This window comes from Salminus brasiliensis, chromosome 10 (assembly GCF_030463535.1).
Source record: "Salminus brasiliensis chromosome 10, fSalBra1.hap2, whole genome shotgun sequence".
Classification (NCBI taxonomy): domain Eukaryota; kingdom Metazoa; phylum Chordata; class Actinopteri; order Characiformes; family Bryconidae; genus Salminus; species Salminus brasiliensis.
In genome coordinates this window covers 36055218-36063170 of record NC_132887.1, presented here as the reverse complement: position 1 = coordinate 36063170, position 7953 = coordinate 36055218, and the positions used below count along the sequence as shown (strand labels likewise).

General features: G+C 42.6%; 1 protein-coding gene across 5 annotated transcripts in view; it reads left to right on the top strand.

Annotated features, from left to right (window-relative positions):
- The window catches only part of chst15 (carbohydrate (N-acetylgalactosamine 4-sulfate 6-O) sulfotransferase 15), a 34855-nt gene that overhangs the window by 2123 nt on the left and 24779 nt on the right, over window positions 1-7953 (top strand). The gene's annotated exons all lie outside the window — the stretch shown is intronic.

Genomic DNA, 7953 nt, shown 5'->3' with positions numbered 1-7953 from the left:
TGTCCTTTATTAATTACTAATTATGTAAAGCTGCTTTGTAACGACAACAGTTGTAAAAAGCGCTATACTAATAAATCTGACTTGACTTGAATTAAAAGTTTCAATGCTGTTACTGAAAATATGAACCTCGTCAAAATATTACCTGACTTTATGAAGTGCTTTGGTCTGAATGAGTGCTTTCAGTAGTGGTGAGTGTCGGGTTTCTAGAAATCATCTGGACATACGCTGTACATGTTGGTGGTTAGTGTGGTTACTATCTGCCAGTGAGCTACAACACCACAAGGGAGACTGGGGTTCGATTCCCAGCCAGGGTGACTATACTGCACTTGGGCAAGACTCCTAACTCTACATTAGCCCACCTCTGTAATATGAGTAACCTTGTAAGTCGCTCTGGATAAGAGCGTCAGCTAAATGCCGTAAATGTAAATGTACATGTGATGGAGGAATGGGCAGTGCATGCAGGGGGTGTGGTCTCAATAGCCCTTCAGTGTGTAATGTGCCAGGTGCCTGTGATTGAGGAGCTGCTATTCAACTTTTGATTTTGATATCATATTTAATAATTTGATCCAAGATTATGCTTCAGTATATTTTTACCAACTATATGTCAGTTTTTCAACTTTAGCTTCAAATATTCTCATTTTATTCCCATTATTTCCTGTTAATTCCCACATTTACCCGTTAATTCCCAAGGGAAATTTCCCAACTTTAAAAATTCCTAGAATTTTGCTCTAGGATTCTAGGATGGACTAATGGACAGATGGACTTTAATGGACTTATTGTTTTTACTACACTTCTGTAAGGAGCTGTGCCATACAGCCCACCTCCCTGAGAAATCGAGGCCAGTTATCCTCATCACCACAGATCGAACCAGAAAACTCTTAATGACCTTTGATGGCTGATCTACAAGTTTACCTTCTAAACTTGGTCTGAAACTGGCAATTACTGAATACCCCCCCTCCTTTCCTGTGGTATCGAAAATGATCTTATAAGTGCTTTATTGAAGTTGGACACTGCAGTATTATGACAACACTAATAGGCTGGTGGATGAAAAGCATTTTTAACTTTTTTTTTAACAAACAATTTCCTTTTAAGTAATTATTTGACCACAGTATCCATGACACTGGTGCAGCCAGTGTTTTCAGGAAAGTTCAGGCTGCTCAGAGCAGACGGACTGTCGTGGTCCTAGCTGTTGTGATGGATCTCCGGGGCTGTAATGGATGAGTAAAGTGCTGGCTGGCAGAAGGGGTGTGAACAGGAGACAGACTGCCAGCGACTTTTCCTTAGAAAGACATGAGCCCTGCCTGAGATCTGAGCAGCTGTGGAAAATAGAGACTAGAGCTGAGTCAACATTCAGGCCCACACTGACAGCCAGGCTCTTTGCGCACATCTTAACCCCTTAAAAAGCCTATGGGCCACTGCCGAAAGTGTTATTACAAACTTCTATTACCAAAGAACTGCCCCACCAGTTTGTACAGACGTCCCTGTTGTTACGGAGTCATACGCCTTAGTGTGTAATTAGCCTTTCTGCATTAAGGGGTTAAGAAAATTAACACACACACTCTCACACACACACACATATATATATATATATATATATATATATATATATATATATATATATATATATAAAACAGACAGAGATCAGATGAGTTGAGCTGCGGTTAGATGTTATCATTGCTATACAGCAAGATAACAGGAATTACTGCTTCATATAGCCTCAGAGTTTTTAAAGGCATTTTAGCATCACTAACAACTTAGTCAACTTAGTCGGCTGCATTTGGACTAGCTCGCTTAGGAATGAGAAACAGACACAGAGACAGCGAAACACACACACACACACACACACACACACACACACACACACACACACAGAGAGAGAGACATGCACATTCCAGTCCTCTTCAGTCCTTCTTCAGAATGTTTGGACTCCCTGAGAATTTATAGACTCATGAGTAATATGCTGAACATCTTGCTTTTAACTAAATGCATTTACGACTGAAAAGATGCTTAATTTCGGAATCCTTTTAGTGTGGGTTTTGGTTAAAGACTTCAAATCTGACAATTTTCATGTGTCGTTTCAGGGTCCACTTTTAACATTTGTATGGTTTCGTCTTCCAAAGAATCCAAAAATAATTGGACCACAGGAAATTTGCCAGTGTTAAATCAACTCTGTCCGTGTTCAATAAACACTTCTCTCTGGGGCCTTCTGAAAGAAGGTTGTAGATCCATATTTTGGAAGGGATATAGAAAGATCTCAGAACAATTGCAAATCAACCTTTCCACTGTCTGCATAATAATTGATATAATAAGTGGTGAGCAATTAAAACAACACCCAGCATGGCCAGGTCAGGGCGTCCTAGCAAGTTCAACCCTAAAGCAGACGGCATGACACATGACAAAAATCTCCAGCAAGTCATCCAGCAAGTCATCACAGGACATACAGGTAGCCCTTGCCACAGGTGATGTAAGAGTACATGCATCTACCATCAGAAAGAGGGCAAAACAAAAAAAGGTCAAAACATCAGAGCAAGACTTAAGTTCCCCCCCAAAAAAACACCAGGCAAAGTTCCAGGACCTCTGGAACAGAGTGCTTTTGGACAGAAGAATCTTGAGTCTTGCCCTAATGTGCTAATTTTATCAAATGACTGTATGGACTGAGGTGTGAACAGTACATTTTGTAAATCTAAATGTGAGGGAAAGTCAGTTTTTTCCACGATATTCCTTTATGTCTGAACGTATTATGGTTCAGTTTACATTAGTAGGCCTTTATTTATAGTAGTAGTGTGTACTCTGAAGTAATATCATGGTGCTATCACTGTTGTGGTGCCATGAAATACCTCATACCTATTTTCAGACCCATGTTAAGCGCTGGTGTGAGAGGGTGGTGATGTCAGTGGGACCTGGCCGAGCTCCTGTAGGGCTGTGCTGCTGTATTGACATTTGCTTTACTTCCCCTCTGGGAGCCAGTGGCGCTCTCCACAGGCAGGGAGACAGATGCCCTTTAGATTAACCTCTGCCTTGTCTGCCTCAGTGTACAACACTGCAGGGCCTGAATCTGTGTGTGTGTGTGAGGGGGTGGATCTACTTCATTTTCACACTGTTATTCACTCTCTCTATCGCTCTCTTCAGTTCTTATGAATCTGGATGTGTCCGGAAAAGAAAGTATTGTACCAGCGTCACTTTATGCTTAGCTAATGTCATGCGTTTCCTCAGATAAAGAGCGGTGATCGTATCGCCCGGCGGCCATGCGCCTCCCACACAAATGAAAAACTGTTTGATTAAAGCCTTTCAGTTCATGTAGCTGCTTGGTGCAGCTGGTAAAAGGCTCACATCATGGGACATGTAGGGATGTAGGCTTACTGATAGCACTGATGTTAAGAGGGTGAAAATTCAAAAGCACAAAATATACTTGATGCAGGGCTGCCAACTTTTAAGGGGCTACATAAAGTGAGACTCCGGGTGGTCCACTCCTCCTGAACGGGCTGTGTGTGCACGGGAGAAATTGCAAGTGTGGCATGAGAGCGTGCGATCAGAGCTAATTGCTTTACAGCCAGTGAGAGCCTTGCTTGAGGACATGTTTTATTTAGAAATAATCAAAGGAAATTGGTAGGTCAGATCAACAACGGAGGCTGCCTCCTTATTTGAGGTAATGAGCTAACAGCTAACTGAGACATTGGATGTTGATGAGGACTTATGCATTTTACAAGATCTTGTCTCTCTCTCTCTCTGTTTTTGGATCTAACTTACATTAGCTGGAGATGATCCGACCCTAATGCTGACTGTCAGCCAATACCTATCCGATCCAATCTTTGGGTTTCTATAAATAATACAGCCCAACAACTTGGGTAAGACGTGTCTCTAATTAACACTAGTAAACACTAGTAAAATCACTGTTTTTATTTTAGAGAATGACTGTTTACATCTTAAAAGGGTAAAAGGTAAAGGTGCATGTATTTGTCACTGTACACTGTACAGCAAAATGTGTCTTCCGTATTTAACCCATCTGTGGTAGTGAACACACACACACACACACTAGTGAACTAGGGGCAGTGAGTACACACACACACACCCACACCCAGAGCGGTGGGCAGCCAACTCCAGCGCCCGGGGAGCAGAGTTGGTAAAGGGCCTTGCTCAAGGGCCCAACAGTGGCAGCTTGCCGAGCCCGGGAATCAAAGCCCGGCGCTCTAACCGCTGAGCCACCACTGCCCTAACCTAGTCTGACTCATCTTCCTGACAATCAGCTCCTAGTTCCTCCAATTACTCATGTGTCTGACTGAATGAGCTATGGTGTGCTTCTTCTGGCATGTGTGCTTTGAAAGAGCTTAGTTTTTTAGTTTTTTTTCAGCAGCTGAAATCACGTCTGTTACACGTCATGTCCTAGAGGATGCCAGAGGGCGCTCTGGTACAATAAAACCAAGGATCGGGAGTGGATTGAGCATTAAAAGCTGTTCCATGACCATAAAAAACTATGCCTGGACCAGCCAGATTCTAGCCCGATCTAGTTTTTACATCCCTACTTCTCATTGATGAAAAAATGTGTCGCAGATGGTTCTGTATAGCTTCTTGTTTAGCACTATGTAGAACTTTGTGCTTAGAGATTAGTGGCATCTTTAACACCTTGATTGATTAACCCGAGTACTCGAGTACCCAGTTGCATTTCCCATTTGAAAACATGGTTAAGATTTAAAAGACGTACATATGCAGTTTGGCCAGCCATCCATGCTGGAATGATAAGGACTGCTGTTACTGTAGGGTTACTACAGTTTAAGGTGTGGGTCTTTGTAGTCTTTTAATGAATCCAGACATTTAAAAGAAGTGTTCCTAAGACTACAGTCTGAACTTTAGCCCAGAATGCTTTTTGACCGATGCACAGGAAAACCAGTCAGAACGGAGGGTATTTGCAGTCTTACAGGCACATTAACAAAAACAGCCTTCTTAATACTAAGAAATAAAGGAGGTTGGAAAAGGATCATGTGAAAACATCTGCTGACTTTATTTATCCCTTTAGTGCCAAGAGTGGGCTTACACAAACTTGCCATGAACTGTAGGAGTTAATTCAACCAATATGAGTTTCTTGCTGGTGGTATCAAAACATGCTCAGACTTACATTTAAGCATAAGTCTGAAAAAGAACCCAAAATAGTACGTGAAGTGTGGGTGGGTGGGTTAGTGGAAGAAAGTAATTATCGTGACGGCAGAGGGAGAAAGCTTTGTTGGGACAAAGGGACCAAATGGAGTGGATGGTAGTAGTCCTTTCAAGTCTTTCTAAAGTCTTTCAGGGGGATTTCAATTTGCATCTGTCCTTGTCATTTTAGGAGACGTGCTTCTTGATTGCTTTTGATTTATGTGTGAAAAAGGTCACTTTGTGTAATTGAAAGAGAACTCTGCCTACTGGCATGAAAAGAAAACACGTTCCTCTTGACATCAGGGGTAGAAAGCACTCAAAATCACAGTTCTCTTGTCAGCAAAGCCTGTCACTGCCAGATCCCCTGTGCCGGAAGCAAGGCGCCGTTTCGAGAGTCGCTTTAAGGCTGTGTGTGCATGCAGAGGTACGGCTCTGATCATTAGCAGGGCTTTGTATTGCCAGCTAGTTCATGATACCAGAGACCTTATAGGAAAGTCTGTTCGCTCAACAGCCATCTTGGCAAGGCCCTCAAGCAGTTATTTACAGTCTTACAAGAACATTGTTTTTCCAGGTTGTTTCCCCTCATACACCTTCACCATCTAGGTGACTAGCTTCTTTTTTATTGAAAGCCAGGACTTGTTGAGTGTTAAGAGCTACCTCAAATGCTACATTCATTTTTCAAGTGACAGTATTATCATGGCACATACGTCACAATGTAATATACATGATGTAATTACAACTACAATTAACAACTATTTTTTTTAATTGATGAATTTTATGATCGATTTTGTTGTGAATAGTGAGCAGTGCAGTGGGTTATTAATACCCCCTCATCAAAGTGGATGAGATCTGTAAGTACTGTATTTATGCCATTCCCTACACAAAGAAATGTGCCATGAGAAACAGTGTCTGAGTAATTAGATATGGTTTATATCCAGTCAAGCCCAAAGCACACACTGGCAACACCAACCAGCTCCATGGTGTTTGACTGTGTGTGTGATCAGTGGGTGTTTATATTGGGCTCTGTTTTTTTTTTAATAACATCAAGAACTAAAGTGTTATGGATCATCAAAACAATTACACCTGAAATTATTTTATGCTAATATCCAGTATAATGTGATCTCTGGAGAAAAGGGGACCACCATGTTACCTTTACCCAGTTATCAGTGCAATCCCAAAATATGCCTCTACATATAAACACTGGGATCCACAAAGGAAACACTGGTTCCTTGTCTGTACTGTGTGAGAAAGAGCAGCCTCCAGCTTGGTGCTTGAGCAACAGTGTTGATGGCGCACAAGGTATTAACATAGGAAAAAATATTGGTAAGATGCATCGGACTAAATTATTGATTAATGCATTTTCAGCACCAACTTTATTGACCAATCGTGGCAGCCCTGCATTTTATTGCAGTACACAACAGGCTTGATTTAAAAGCTATTGAACAAACATTACAGACCATACTGGCCTTATGTAGCTACTATTTCATGCACTATTTCATAAATCAAATTATACCTTAGCGAGGGACCTGCCCAGTTGACCTTTTTTACATTTACATTTAAGGCATTTAGCAGATGCTCTTCTCCAGAGCGACTTACAAAAGTGCTTTGCTATTTACCCAAGAAAAACCTCAGCTAGTTAGAATACACTAATAGTTCAAAGATACCTCTAAGCTTTAGACACTACTGAACACAAGTCAATATGGAGACCATAGTACTCTGCTATTCACCCAAGTATTCTCGAAAGAGGAGGGTCTTCAGTCTGCGTTTGAAGACAGCGAGCGTTGGACTCTGCTGTTCGGACACCCAGGGGAAGCTCGTTCCACCACTTCGGTGCAGGACAGAAAAAAGCCTGGACGCTTGTCTTCCGCGGATTTTAAGGGATAGCGGGTCGAGACGAGCCGTACTTGAAGCTCGGAGGGCTCTTGTTGCGGATCAGCTTTGACCATTGCCATCAAGTACGGAGATGCTGGTCTGTTCTGGGCTTTGTAGGCCAGCGTCAGGGTTTTGGGAATCTGATGTGGGCAGCAGCTACAGGAAGCCAGTGAAGAGAGAACGCAGCAGTGGAGTGACATGGCTGAATTTAGGGACACTGAAGACGACCCGTGCTGCTGCATTCTGGATAAGTTGCAGGGGTCACTGGGAAATCACCAGCTGGATCAAGGCGATGCCACAGCCTTCCATGCCTCAGAGTCCCATAGAGCACAACTGGCCTCACTCTCTCTGGGTGGGTAGCATGGCCCTCCCTCTCCCAATCACTGAGTACACTCCTAGCCAGTGCTGGCATCTGTTAACTGGCCATTAGCATTCTCCTCCAAGCATGTTCAACTGTCGAGTGAGGTTGTTACAGCGGCAGTTTGAAAACATGCGGTAGTGCTTTTTGTGATTTGGAGGAAGCACATGCTAACCTTTACCTTTCCAGTGCTGATAGCTGTTGAGTGGAGAGTCCAAACTAATGGGTGGAGACTAATGGCTGGACTGAAACGCAAAAAGAATACTTGTAATAAATCAATGTAGGCATTTAGTTATTAATCATCACAACTCCTCATGAGAGTAAAGGAGTCCTCAAGAATGTAAAAGGCTGCACTCTATGGGGTAAGGAATCCCATAACCTTCAGATACAGGGGAAAGAAGGAAAAGAGAGAGCTAGACAACTGACAAATGAGTTCTCTGGAGAGGTCATGAGCCTGGTCAGCTTGCAGAAGCGTCTGCTCTTCTACAAGAGCTCTTTGGAACCATGAGCTAGAGCACTCATATGCTCAGCTACGATAGAGATTCCAGCATCACTCTGTAGATTTAAAGCAAGGCTTGACATAATCATTTAGCTGC